Genomic DNA, 14,959 nt, shown 5'->3' with positions numbered 1-14,959 from the left:
CTAGAAAAATAAAGATGAAGCAAAACACAGAGAACATGAATCTTGGAGATTTCAACTGTGATTAATTTGAATGTTTTGAAAAATTTAAAAATAGGTAAAAAATTGATAACATCTTTCTACTTTCCCCTTGCCCAATAAAACAAAAATAGGGACCTAATAATAAAATCCAAGCTCCACACCTAATGGCCAATGTATTTAAGGTCTTACCAGGAATCTTTTGCCTGTTGCCTCAGTCAAATGTTTCTTACCAGCTGTCTTTTGCTTCATACTCAGTATTTGACTCTTACTGTGATGAGAAGTTGCACATGCACACAAAACAGCAGCAGTTCATTCAGCAAGTTGCCAACACCTCCATACATCTTCTAAGAGAAATCTGAGCCATTAAGAAACACTTCATTGAAGCACTTGAATTGATGCCATCCTTATCTGTACTAAAATTATAAGGGCTAAACTTTATAAAGCAAATTAAAGTAAACTAATTGAATAAACAAAAAGGGTCCAACCTAATATTTTTCTCTGTTCTAGGTTTTCAAAATCCTGTTAAGTACCATGGAATACATATCTGCTAGAATGAACCTTTTTGCTGTGTTCATGGATTACCACAGCAGAGAAAACTTCTCCTCACAAAGCCTGTACCAGCCCAATCCACCATTGATACACCCAGCTTCAAGGTAATGGTTAAAGAAACTTTTAAACATAATGGACTATTAACATATTCACAAAGTTTTAACTTATGTGTAAGGCCAATGAGAAATCCTAAGCTGCTTTTGAACTTCCTGCATTGATTTAAAACCTATGTGCACAGGAAAAAGAGCAAGGGAAAAAAAGTGTTCTGCAGCATGTCTAACAAACTTGTGCTTGTGAAGCCCACGAAAATCACCTGGTTCACTGGCAAAGTCACTGACTATGAGCAGATAATTCTGGTTTAAATAAATAAATACATGTTTTAAAAGTCACAACTGCAACCTGTCAAGGATGGCTCCAGAACAAGCTTTTTTTTCATATCATATCACATCACATCACAGGAATACTCTTCAGGATATCTCTTATCAGAGAAGCCTTTTTGCAGGAAGTCGAAATAATAGCATTTTCTACAAGCATTATCCTACTCTGCTGCAGCTTCTGCATGCTTGATTGTAGTGTAGGTGGGAACTCCTACCTGCAATAAACCAAGAGCAATAAATGTCCACCCATGAGTTGTAGTCATGATTTCACCTCTCCTTGGAGAACATTGTCTTTCGATACCAAATCACCAGAGTGAAATAAAATATAACTTCTTAGCTCTTGGCTCTTCCGTCAGCTGGGACTCAAATGAGCCCAGTGTTTGAGATCAGAGTGAGCAACCAAGAACAATGTAATAGCAAATCTGGCATAGGTTGTGCTTCCAGAGCACCTCAAGTCTCTGGTGTGGCAGTTCTCAGACAAGAGAGCTCACAGTCACTGTTCTCTGAGAAACAACAGCCTCACACTGCAGTTACAGCAGGTAATTAATACCACATAAACTTTTGTAAAAACAAACTTGTAAAACAACTGTATTCCCTAGCAATAATGTATATGGAATGTAATATGGAATTTCTAGTAGTTCAGCCTGTTATCCAAGGTTCTCAAAACACACTGGACTTAATCATCAAGTCTCTCCCAGACATGACTCAACTTTTGACTTATCCACTATTTCAGAAATGGAAAAGCTGAAAAACCATAGAAGCAGAAAAAAACTTGCCTGTCGTTGCTGCTTGAGCCAATAGGACATTACCAAAAAGACCTCAAATTCTATGAGACTGACTTCCACTTGAAGCAGTACTTTATTTCTAGTACCATGAAGTTTAACACCAGAAGTGTTTTGTAGGCTGACTTCTGGTATGTCAGAGAACATGAATTGTTGCCTAATAATGCTCTGTTGCAAAAAATGACAGATGTTTAATTGAATCTTACCTTTTAGACAATATTGAAGACACAAAGATAGGGGGGAACAATCAACTATGCCCCTTTACTCTTTCTTTGAACAGTTCTTTTTCTGCAACATGCCTGGTTTTGGATTTGCCTTTCTTTGGCTTCCTTTGTTCCATCAGCCTCATTCCTTCTCCTGCCTTCTCAGCTAGGTTAAAGCCTTTTGAATTCGTGTTCCTCCTCTGCAAAGACACTTTGCAGTGATACCAAGTCACTTCTCAGTCTTATTTTCCCTGAGTTAAGCAGACTGAGTTCTCAGAGTCTCTCACTGTACAAGGCATCTTGTCCAGCTTTCAAAGCATTCATCCAGTCCCTGTATTTGTAGTTTTCAGTTCTGGACTTCTGTTGGTTTCCTGTGTTTTCTTTTTTAAAGCATCAGGAGCAGAATTATAGGTACTATTCCAGTAATGGTGGCCCAAATGCCCCATTTAGTGGTACAATCCTTCTTCCTCACAAGCTGCCAGTTCCCAGTGCCCATCACCAAGGTAGGGCCCGGGGAGCTCCTGCTACCTTGCGTGTTGCTTAGAACCCTCATACCTTCTTCCATGTTGCTGTTCCCTAAGATGTGACCCTCCACTCTGTAGTTACGACACCCACTTCCTTGACCTGGGTGTGTAACTTACTTTTGGCTGCATTTTAATGCATATGATGTGAAGAGCTCCAGAGAATCGAGTAAATCTCTATAAAACCTCTAAATCAATAAAGAAAATTTAAAGCCAAATTTTAAGAAATGAGAAGCATTCTCCAATACCTTGAGTTTATTAGCTCTAAATATAAAATAGACTATAAAATCAATCATTTTTTACTTTCAGGAAGTTGGATTTACATTCTTCAACTCAGAGATTAATATACTAGTTTGCAGTAAGAATGGAAAAAAACAGCAAGCAAACTACAGAATGAAGTGTTAAAGCACGAACCAAAGAGAGAAAAATATGCCTGAAGAGAATTAACAACATTAAAAAGTGAACAGCAGACAGCAGAATAATTCCTGTTTCAGTACAAAATTGTCTCTATTAGAACTAAATCCCTTTGAGGGGGGAAGAGAAAAAAGGCTAAATGCTGTAAGCAGGAAAGTAACCACCAGCATAATCATTGCTAGAATCTAATCTTGATAACCTACCCTTGCATAGTAGTCTTGTCTATGTACAGAAAAGACATGACTGCAAATTAGTAAAACAATTATAGTCAAAGGCTATTTGTACTTCAGGATAAAACTCAGTGAAAACCTTTGCCTTCAGAGACCATACATGTATTGAATTCCAGGTAAAATTCCCAGTGCAATTGATCAAAAATACATTTGTCTTTTGCAAACATGCATCTGATGACTGACAAATTTGAGCTGCCAGTTAGATCAATGGTTTCCCTGGGAAAGGCCAGAAATCAAAGGAGAGCATTGCTTCCTAAGAAGGTGATCAACAGTGCTCAGGCAAAGCAAAGAGATCCTGGCACTTCACAGAAAGCTAAACAGTCCCTGGGTTTGCACAGGGCTCACTTGGAGCCACTGGGCTCCCATACTCAGGCTCATCTGTTTATCTGAACAGCGTCAGGAAAAGCAGCTTGCCACACACATAGAGACTTCCTGTAATCCAGGGAGTTGAAAGACAGGGGGAATATGAAGACCCTGATCCTGCAAACATGGGCACTCATCCATGGCTGTGACTACATACTTTGCTTCATGGATTCTACAGGGCTATTAGGCTATTTTTGGCTATTAGGTCTTGGTTCTTAGGCTATTATTTGGCTACTAGGTTTGCTGGCAAGACTGTAGCCTGGCATGCTAATCCCCCTGGGGTGAAGAGATCTGTTTGAGTTCTGCCTGCAAAAGGTCCCAGCACCAGGTCTGAGAGACTCCCAGGACACTAAAACAAATCAACTAATAATCATTATGTTCTGTACAATAACTGTAAGTTAAATATGTACCTGCAACAAGCTACACTGTAGTACCCCTGGCCTATGCTCAATGCAGGTGAGAGGAAATGCCACCATGTACAGCCTTCTAGGATGAGGTCTTGGTGCTTATTTGATCAATCATGTGTGTCCCAGGGTAGAAAAGAAATCCTGACTAACTTTTTTCTGTGTAAGGAGAAGAAAGCTTAGGACACAGAGCAGTCTGTGCTACATCCCTGCCGTCCTGCACAGCCGCAGCCTGCTGTACTGGACATCAAGACTGAAGTAGCTGCACTGACCTGGACCATCTAAATGCAAATATCTCATTTTGAAAAAATACTCAGCCTCCAAGCCAATTGCTAAAACTGGAGCAGTGAAAGCAGCTTTAACCTGTAGAGAATCAATCCCAGTTGAAAAAAACACTCCCAGTAAAGTGGCTGCTGAGTCCGTCACATGACATACTGGTAAAAGAAACTTGAATTTCTTACTCTATGCAATTGCCCTCATTTTATATCTCTGCTAATTCCTTAGCCTGCAAATTCCCAGAACCAAAAATGTCCTAACAGGCTTTTTTGCCCATCGTGAAATGCACTACATGGGAAAGTAATTTGGTTTTCTGATTTTCAGCAGTGATTTGTGCATGAAGTGTGGTGACTCTTGGCAGAAATTGGCAGGTTTTTTTGTATGCTAAAAATGAATACATGATTAACTCCTGCACTGCTTTTTCTTGACCACCACAAAGACAGAGTCTCCTTCCTGGAAACAAAATTATTTCCATTAATTTTGATGTTTGAAGGTGAAATCTATTTTCAGGTCAAGTTCCCCTTTTATAGATGACTTTCCACTGGAACCTTCCTGGGGTTTGTGCTGGTGAACCAGGGCCCCAGGGATCAAGTAATGTGCCCAGAAAGTCAGTTGCCCAAAGGCTCTCATCTAAAGCCTATTTTTCAGGTGGAACAAAGAGAACCCAGTTGAAACATTTCAACTGGAGCAGAAACCAGAAGTCTCTTTTGCTAGAAGATGTTCAGAAGGAGCAGAATTGTTGGCATCCTGACAAATCCCACATCACACAGACAGGAAAAGCGCTAACAGTGCAGGCCTTCTTCTGGATCAGCTTCAGGCTCCTTCCCACCCTTCCACCTGCACTGCTAACAGCAACAGCGACTGACACAGCAAAGCCACGTCTGGTGCTTCAGAAACATGCAGGTTGAAAGCAGAGCAGCTCTGCACATGAGCAGGGAAAGCCAACGTCAGCAGCCCTGCTTTAATAAAGGTGTTCCTATCAGCCTGCATGTCGGACGGTGCTGTGATTCCAGCAGGGCAGCAGAGTGGTGCTGCTCTGTCTGTCCCCGGCCAGCCCTCCTCCCCTGGAAGAGGAGGGCTGGCAGCTCTGGAATGAGAGCAGCAGAGCTGGAGGCAGCTTTCCTGGCAGCTGGCCTGCCTTTGCAGGGCTCTCACCCAGACCAGGCTGGTGCACAGGAGCTTTCTGAGCAACATGTGAAAGCCCAGGGCAAGAGGCAAACAGATTTCTCTTCTGTGTATGCTGTGTGGTAATTAAATTTGCCAGGCTCTGCTGTGGTATGATGGTGCAGATGAGAGGATGCAGATATATATTCAAGGGCAGCCTGGTTTCATATTGAAGCACTGGAAGAGCTCTTTTACAATGGCATTAGTAAGCCTGTCTTAGTCCTGCCTAGTCCCATAGGTAGCATATATAAAATCTAGCTTACAAGATCGGGTGTTTTTTACACTGAAAGAGGGATGCAGTTTTTAGCACTAACAGAAATATAAATATAACTTTTCTCCAAAACTGAACTAGCAGAGATTTTGTTTTCCTAACTCAGAATTTTCTAAGTACAGAACAAAGCATTGCTGAGGCACATAGAAGGACAAGGTACTCCCACTTATTTTAAAAGATTTTAAATCAGACCCCTTATGACTAGGTCCCACTGATCTCAATGAAAGCTATTTGTCCTGAAGAGGAGATGTACAGACCCTGAATTTCACATTATTATTCTCTTTAAGTGCTTTCCCTCAGTTTCCCAGTGAATGGAGGTAGACAGGGTCCTATGCTTTGAACTGCTGGATATTCTATTTGGTGTACTGCAGTATTTCATTGCAACATGGCCACAGAGCTGCAGGTAGTTCACCTTGGATCATGCCTGCAATCACCTGGGAAATCTCCTTTTATTGTTGTATGCTCAGATACCATCACGATCCAAGTCCCTCGGTTGATCAGTGCAAATAGCTAGTGAATACATGTATAACCTCTCCTGATTATCATGCAGCTGTACAATGCAGTAGCTTTCCTCCATTTACTTTGTCATTACCCGTTTAATGTTCCTCTGTCTCGCTGCTTTTGGGAGGGAAATCTTCTTGACCCCAATCAGTGTTTCTTCAAACTCCTTCCTCCCCCACCCCTTTCAGGTTCATGCTTCTCCATCAGCCTTTAATACTCATTCCATAGGGAGGATTGTCCTTGATGACTTGCTGTCACTCTCCCACCCTGTCTTCCTATGTTAGGACATCTTCCGTATCAACATACCAAGCTAATATTTAATACTGACATTTTATATTCAGGCTGGTGGTGTTAAATGAGAGCAAGTATTTCAGAAGGCAGCCAAGGATGCTAAGGTAGTTACTGCCTTTCTGTGATTTAGTGCAGAGAAGTTTTATGCTAGGCCTTGTTCTTCAGCTTCTGGTTTTCTGATGTACTAACAAATGTGTGGCAAGAGGTGAGGGGAGGACAGGACACAGAGAGTTACCAGGAAGTATCTGATTTTTTTGGTTTTTTCCTGAGGTAGCATTTACTACTTGGGATCTCTAGTTCCCTCACAAAGCCATTTGTACCATAGTGCAGCCATCATGGGGAACAGTAGATGAAGACCTGCACTTTCTTAGATTAGCCAAAGGCAAAATAAACTCTCCATTACCATAGAGAAATGTTGTCTTCTTGATCCTTACACCTTAACAACACCTCTGCTGCAGCAAACAGGAGACTTTTGAAAACCAGCTTTGCAATGCACTGTGGAGGCTCTGCTGTTGGGGAAGAGAAGAGGCTTCCTTCTGCCTTGGAGGCTTTTGGCAGCAACAAGGGAGCTGCACAGTGTTTTGGATAAGCACACTTTTAATCTGGAAGAGTATTATGTGGGTAATGGTGGAGAGCTTGAAAAAACTAATATATTTGGTGTTCATTCTGTGGTGCATGCCTGGAGGGAACTTCTGTGAGTGCAGATATTGCAGATACTGCTGTGTGCACTTCCAAAAGCAGTAAAGAAGACATTCAAGAGGTATTACAGTATCACTCAAAAGGAGCACAGGGACACTGGGGGTTCACCTTTTAGCAATTTCACAGTGTCAGATCACCACAGCTTGGGCAGGTGCAAGATTCCACACCACAAACAAACCTCAACTTGGTACTAATTAAGTCTTTTTCATTGATTTTGCCAGCATAAGAAGGAAAGGGGGCTCTTCTGGAGGCTGGAAATGTACACAGCTGTAGACAGCACACAGATTTGCAGAGTGTGTTGTCCTCAGTGTGCTACTGTTCAACAGAGCTTCTGCTCTTGCAGTGGAGTATCTGGCCAGGTAGTTTCTGACAGGAAAGATGAGAGAATTCAAGCCTATATATTTCTGAAGGTATTAATAGCTGAGCTCTACTTTGGCCATAGAAACTCTAAACTTAGAAATGTGAATGAAGAATTGCCTTCAACATACATACTCATTTCCCCTGCCCTTTCCAGTGTCCATTCCCAAGGCACAGGTGCCTTGGGACAGACAAGGAAGTTTTGTCCTTACTGGCAATTCCCAATTCAGCTTTATAACCTCGTTCTTCAGCACAGGCCAACTGAGTTTCACCCTTTTCACTATCAGTGTCTCAGAATAGCTATATCTATTAGAAAATCAAACATTAGCTTGTATTATCTGATAATTACCCCAACCCAAAGCCCCTAGCTACCCAGAACTGAGCTCTCTCTTCCAATGAACATGTCATTAACATCCTGGTTCCATTTTAAAGCCCAGCAAGTCCCCTGCCACTGAGCCAGTGTGCTCAGCCTACTGCCAAGGACGGCTGAGAAGGTTAATGGCATTTCTCACTTCCTTCAGCTTCCTCGCTGGCACGGTGGGATCCCCACAGCTTGTTCTTGTGCCAGAACTGCTCTTTAGCTTAACTTAAATAGTCCTTTTCCCTTCCTGCTGCTAACTCTTCTGAATTTCTTATGAAGCACGATCATATAAGCTCTGCAGCTTTTTGCTGAGCTAATTACTCCTGTGCGTATTGCCTCACAGGAGAGTGACCACCCCCAGCCATCACCTTTGCCTCTGCTCCAGGCTGGCCACAGCCTTCCTGACTCAGAGTGACTGGTACAAAGCAGCAGGGATGAGATCTCTCCTGAGACTTCTGTGATGGCATTAATAAGTCTTGCTCTCTGTAGGAGAGAGAGTTGCTTAATAGATTTTGTGGTCACTTTTTTTCTTCACAGCCAACACATCTCAGTAGGTCATTGTCATCTTGTGACTAATAAAACCAAGACCTGCTCCTCCTCTGTCATTCACAGCTGATGAACTCAAAGAAATTTCCTTGATTAATCCTGAAACATGGAGACTCTTTGCTGTTAGATAAATTTCCATTTCTACCCCACTCATGCATTATTCCTTCACATAATATTCCAGCCCTTGGTCCATAAGTAGTGCCTCCCAGTCTGGTGTCAACTGTGTAACTGCTTTACCTCGTGCTTTGTACTTCTACCAATAAAGCAGAACAAGCAGAACAAGGGCAGCATTAAGTGCTCAGTAATTTCCTTCTTTGCTGATAGTCTTTCCTCCAAGAACACAAACAGATATCACCCTCTCTGGAGCCAGAGGAACAACTGGTCCAAATAACCTTGAACCTTTTTGTCTTTCATACACAATAGTACGAAAACAATATCTCCTGTGGGTGTGTTGGCAAATGCCAGACCAGCTGCCCAGACCTCCCCAGCTGGACTCCAGGCCTGGCTCATCATTTGCACTGCCTGGGGCCCTCAGTGGACTCAGCTCTGCTCACCATGGCCAGACCCCACTGCTGAGGGCATGGCTTGTGCTGTGGTTGCTCTCATCTTCCAGGTTGTCCCACATCACGCAGCCACCAGCCCTCACTGTGCGTTGGCTGCTCTGCTCAGGTTTGGTATTCTCCTCCTCAACTCTGAAATATACATGGCACCAGGAGAGCCTGAGATTAGCTCAGTGCCAGCTTCTGCTTCACCTTCCCCTTTCTACTTTAGGACAGAAAAGAGGGATCAAAGGTTTTATCTCAGCCCCAGTAACTTAATCCCTTGATTTAAAAGAGTGATTTTCAAAGATATGAGGAATATCTTTCAAGCAGCCAGATGAGAAGCTTGCATGGATGTTCACATTTCATCAATTAAATTAGATGTTGGGAGAGAGGATAGGGTACCTGTCAGATGGGCTTTTACACTAACTATACATTTCATAAACATATGGGTGCTGAACCTCGCACCAAATTTTTGTGCAGGTTGCTTTCTTTAGTCCATCCTTAGCAGAAGCACCTTCTATTTTAAGTATCACAAGTATTTCTGATGGATGGGCTCAAGTCTTAATCCCTCATTGTCCACAAAGCTGGAAAAAATGGTTCTGTACGTTTTTGCATTTAGCTTCTTCTAAGCACTGGTGCCTTTCCTTGCTTTCTTAAAACTGTCGAGCAGCTCATTTCTGGCCATTGTTTTCCCCCTTGCCCTCTGTTATTTCAAGGTTGACATGAAGACAAAAGCCACTTAGGGATGGCAGCTAATAAGACATCTGCTTTCCCCAAGTGAGTGCGAGGGGAGACTTGGAAGGCAGCGGTCAGAAGCAGATTGGTAATAGGATGCATTGCCTTCTGACTCCAGGTCACTGCTTCTCCTCTGATCCTTGTCAAAAGTGGCCACAACTTGTTATCTGCCTGTAAATCACTAACCTAGGAAAATGAGTTGGTGCTTTTCCTTTAAGTCCTGCTGACAACTGTCTGTACCACAATTAGCCAAAGTAGCAAAGATAAAGACCAGAGAGAGCTGCCTCCTCAGCCTGTGATGGGATCTGGCAGGTCAGGGGCAAGGCAGCCTGGGGGGTCAGTGGTGGGCAGGATCACTGGCTGCAGAGCTCCAGCACTGCCAGTGCCACGGCCATGAGCCACATGTTGATATAAATAAAAATAGCAGTAAAGCAAGGCGAATTTACACAGGTTTAGCTTTCCTATTGTTTCTGGAGTGCCGCTAATACGAAGAATCAGCGCCCATTTAGTAAAGTGTACTTTAATTAACAGTGGGATAAAGAAAGGAAACCACTGAATGAAACGCAGTGATTTTCAGGGGCCTTGCAGTCACAGCATAAAGGGTTTAGTGGTTCACTGTGAGCGTGCAATATATGCAGCCCTGGGCTTTGCGCAGCTTTTAGCTGCTTTGTGATGTGTCTTCACGTATTTCATGCCACAATCTCAGACAGCTATGCTACATTTGCAATATAAACCATTACATATTTCAATTTTACTTTCTCTATCTTAAGGTATAGGTAAGATTTAAGTTAACAAGAGTTTTACTAGCTAGTGCTGTTAATCAGTGAAATAGGCAGTGCTATTATGGTGGTCAACATTAGCCATTTTCACTACATATAATTATCAATATCTTTCTCAACTTCAGGTTGCCACAATTACTATATTATACATATAGATCACTGTATTTGTTTGAAGTCTTTATGGATGTCAGACTGTAACCAGAACTTAATCCCAGTAAAAGGGCATATTAAAGACCTCCATTTGTGGTGATTGAATCATACATTAACCCAAAAGGACAGAAGGTCTGACATCACTATCAGATAGTTAATGATTATGCTTCCTATTGTCTCCTAATATTAGCTTGAAAATGGCCATGTCAGGAGGCCTAGAAATCCATCATAGCACCTTGTGCTTTCTTTACTTTCAAGCATTCAATTGTAGTATATGATCAGAGAAGGACACAGAAATAAGAACAAGTGAAATGATCTATTAGATGTAAAAAATAAAGTAGAAAATCTGCCATTTTTAAGGTCAGATCTCAATCAGGCAAACTCCAAATATTTCTAGGGTAAGCACTTGCTGGAGAAATTATTTCAGAGCAAAGCAGAGCAATCAGAAGAAAATATCCCACAATTAGTAGAAGGGTATTTCTTACAGGAAGGTATCCCATGGGCTTTGGTGGGAAGAGCACAGGGCAAGTGGCTCCAGTCTTTCCCCTTGTCCCTGCCCCAATGGGGGCAGATCATGGCAGATGCTCAGAGAGGGATGCCAGCAAGGGGCAAACAAAGCAGGAGCTGTTCTGCTCCCTTAGTGACCAGCAAGCCAAGACTTTCAGAAAAAAAGGTGTCTGTAGTCAACCTATATGTGACTGTTATTTGGTCTTACTGGTGCTACACACAAAAAAAAAGTTTGGGTTTTTTTTGCCCACACCTGATTTGGTGCAACGACAGTTCCTGTTCAGGTGCTGACCATCTGTGTGTGCATGTCCACGCTGTAGCCCAGCTCCCTAGGGCTTCATCCCAACGTCAGGCTTAAGTACATGCTTCAGTAGTCACAGTGATGGTAAATAAATGCTGAAAAGTCTGAAAACTTGGCCTTTGCAGCAGTGCTCACCAGTCAAACCAATTAAAGGGGAAGTGGGAGAATTTTATGTTTGCCACCTGGGTAAGGCCGTTTGTAAGAATGACCAGAAATGGTGGTTTGAAGATTTTATGGCCTGGGAATTTTTTACACTTGGGAATCAACCCGTCTTCTTAAACTAAGGTAGTTTTTTAGCTCATGGCTCCAAGATGTATTCCTTTTTGCAAGAGAGTATTTGTGGGGGGTTAACTGCTGGGTGCCTTGCTACAGCAAGGCCCTGAAGGGACGTGGGGGTGCAGCAGGATGCTCCCCGGGAGGATACCCATGGTGTTAAATAAAGCAGTCAGGGAGACTAGAAGGGGTGCAGGGCTGGAGACACCCAATATGCAGTGCAGTGGGGCCAGGCACAGGAGAAGCACCGAGACAGCATTGGTGCAAGTGTTCCCTTGGGAACTCAGCTGCTTCCCCTCCCCTTATACAGCCAATTTTACAAATAACATGGGAATGAGGATAACAGGGAGCTGCAGATGCTGCTCAGACTCAAACATCTCTTCATCCTGAGCAGCCTGCCCTAGTTTCACCAGGCACCCGGTCCCATCTGCACCCACTGCTTCACACACGAGCAGGCATGAGTGATATAACATTGCACATACAATACACAGGAAAGGCTATTTTATATCTCTGTGCAAAATGAGTTATGCCAGTTCATAGGTAGACGTGCTCGCTCTGAAAAGAGCCTCCACTCAGGAAATTTATTTAAGGTAGTTAATTTGGGATAACTCCCATTGCAGGGAAGCCCCAAGCACAGGAGTGGGAATGAAGCTAACTGCTGTGCTACTGCTTCTGCCTCCTCTATGGAGAGCGTGCCAGAATTTGTCCTTGGGCTATGAGGGAAGAGAAGATGCCAGCACATCACTGTGGCACATCTTTGGCTCAGCCACTTCTAAAGAATTTAAGCTGTTGTTTAATCAATGTGCTTTAAAAAAGGGACACAGTGTGATAAAGTGATGATTAATCGTCATTATACCTCTCTGTGATCATCACAGCAAAGAGCTTCATTTATGCTTCTGCTTATCATCTCTTCTGAAAATTTTACTGGTAAAGAAGGACTTGATTTGGGATTAGATAGTCATCAAACCCCTTTTCTGTTCACATGCAGCAAAAAGGAAGGACTCACTTCTGAGGGAAAAGGGAAGTAAAAGGAAAGGACAATTGCTGGGCAGTTATCTCTGACATTCACATAATATAGTGTATGTCCTTATGTGACATTTTTGCAAGAGAAAAAGAAAGGCGTTGATTGAAAAAGGTTACAGGAGTTCTTCAGGCATGAAGTCATCTCCAGGCAGCAGAATCACTGCAGTTTCTGAACAGGTTTTGCTCTCACCCATCTGTGTTCAATGGACACAGGGCACCATTTAACCCATTTAACCCAAAAGTGCTGACACTTTTGTAATAACCATCTTTGATTTTTCTTTCTAACACTAGCATTAAAACAGGAAATCAGGCCAACTGCTGGGCTTAGGAGAGATGTTTGCAGCCCTTGCCATCCTGCCTTCCACAAAGGAGGAAGGCTCTAAACTGAGGAGGTGGGCATTAGCTTGGGGAACTTTGTCTCCTGTTTTCTGCTAAAGCAAGGCTGGTGCTCATGGGGATCTTGTTCTCTCTCACCCTTGGGTATGACTTCATGCAAAACTGGCAAGTTGGGCAGATGGACAGAGGATGCAGATGCAGGCAGAAATGGCAGGGTGAGGATCACCACTTGAACTCAGTTCTAGTTTTGACTCCATGAGGAAGAGAATCAAAAGCCTTTTCTCAAACTACCATCACATGATCCATTTCAGCAGCAGTCACCTCGCTTTCTGTTTGTGTCTGGTTTCTATACACTGGGATTGACTCAGGGAATATCTCTGGGTTCCTTTTATTTCTACATGTATGGCACCCACAATGTTATTTCCAATCAGCACAGATCACATCATTCTGCAAAAAGCTTTGCAGGCATCCTCACAGTCCCTGGGCCTGACAGGTCTTGCACAGCCAGGGTTTCTCAAATGAAAGTCCAGGAAGAGAAACGTAACCAAAGAGGTGTGAAAGAACTGGAATTATATGGATAGGAAATTGCAGCAAAGAGGTGGAGGTCTCTTGTTTCCCAACCCTTGCAGTGCTGTTTAACTTGCTTGAGGTGAACTGGGGCATCAGGCAGTCCCACTTCCTGGCTTGCTGTGGAAAAGCAGCTGTGTTTTACAGAATGCAACACTCCTGAGCAGGGATGGCCATGTAGCAGTGCTGGAGCTGCTCCTGCAGTTTCTGGGCATTGACATGAACTTTTGTGCCAAGAGCACAAAACACCTGGGAGCAGAGCTGCCTCCTCCTTGGATTCCTAGGCACAGCCTGCCCTGTAATACTTGCAAATGAAGTGGCCTCTGTCACAAGATATAAAAGATGCATGACAACACCAGCCTACTCCAGCATATTGAACTGACTATGAATCTAAAAGAAATAGGAACCATGTAAACACAGGCTTTTACATGGCATACAGGCACTACAGAGACAACATACTCCTCAGAGCAGATAAAAATTAGATGTAGCTGTTGTGGGCTCATGAAGTTGTCTAAGTTCAAACGCTCTTTAGTGTCTTTCACAATGTTTCTTTGCAATGTGTGATTAGGAATCACTTGACCAGAGTGACCACTGTCCTGCCTGCTGCTGTGGGAGCATTGCCAGCCATAAGAGCTTCCCTTTCAGAGATGGTGCCTTCTGTGCAATTTTGTCATAGTTAGAATCTCAAATAAGAAAGGCTTTATATCCCTCACATCTGAAAGGAAAACAATACATGGTGCACTGTGTAAAACTGTGTTTAATTGGAGTCCTATGACATAGTATTTGCTACTGCAAATAGCAGCAAAGGCATTTGTTGCTGCATTGCTGTTTGAACCCAGTTGTCTTCAAAATTTTATTGAAAAATCTTATTTATTGCCTCTTGCAGCTGCTGTTTCCCCATGATTTCTCAAATGTATTCCTATTTCTCTTTTTGCCTTCATTCCTGAATTGGGCAAATTGCCTTCTGCTCGCTGAAACCAAAGGTGTGGAACACTTCTCCTTTGCACCCTCTGGACACCCTACCCCTTTCTCCTTGAATTCCAGGTATTCTCACTTAAAAAGGAGGCACCCAGGTTCCATGGAAATTCCTTGTGAATCTCGGGCTTGTGAGTAAAGGTGTCAGGACTGTGTCTAAAGGCTCACAGGTGCAAAAACGCACAGCCATCTGAGAGCTGCCTAAAAAGCCACTTGTGTGCCTGTGTGAAGGCTCGGAGGCTCAACACCCACCTGACTGCAGCTGAGGAAACCCGGAGCTCTGCGGGGCTGCTGAACAGAAAAGCTCCGGGGGAAATGTGCAGATATCTGCTCCCTCTCCTGGTAAAAAGGCCAAAGCACCGGCGGAGGGAACCCAACCCCTTCCCCGTCCCACCCTCCCCGCTCCGCCCGCCGCCCCCGGCCCGGGAAGCGCCGGGAAGGGCC

This window comes from Chaetura pelagica, unplaced genomic scaffold (assembly GCF_000747805.2).
Source record: "Chaetura pelagica isolate M959 unplaced genomic scaffold, ChaPel_1.0 scaffold109, whole genome shotgun sequence".
Classification (NCBI taxonomy): domain Eukaryota; kingdom Metazoa; phylum Chordata; class Aves; order Apodiformes; family Apodidae; genus Chaetura; species Chaetura pelagica.
Note: the sequence above shows the minus strand (reverse complement) of the source record.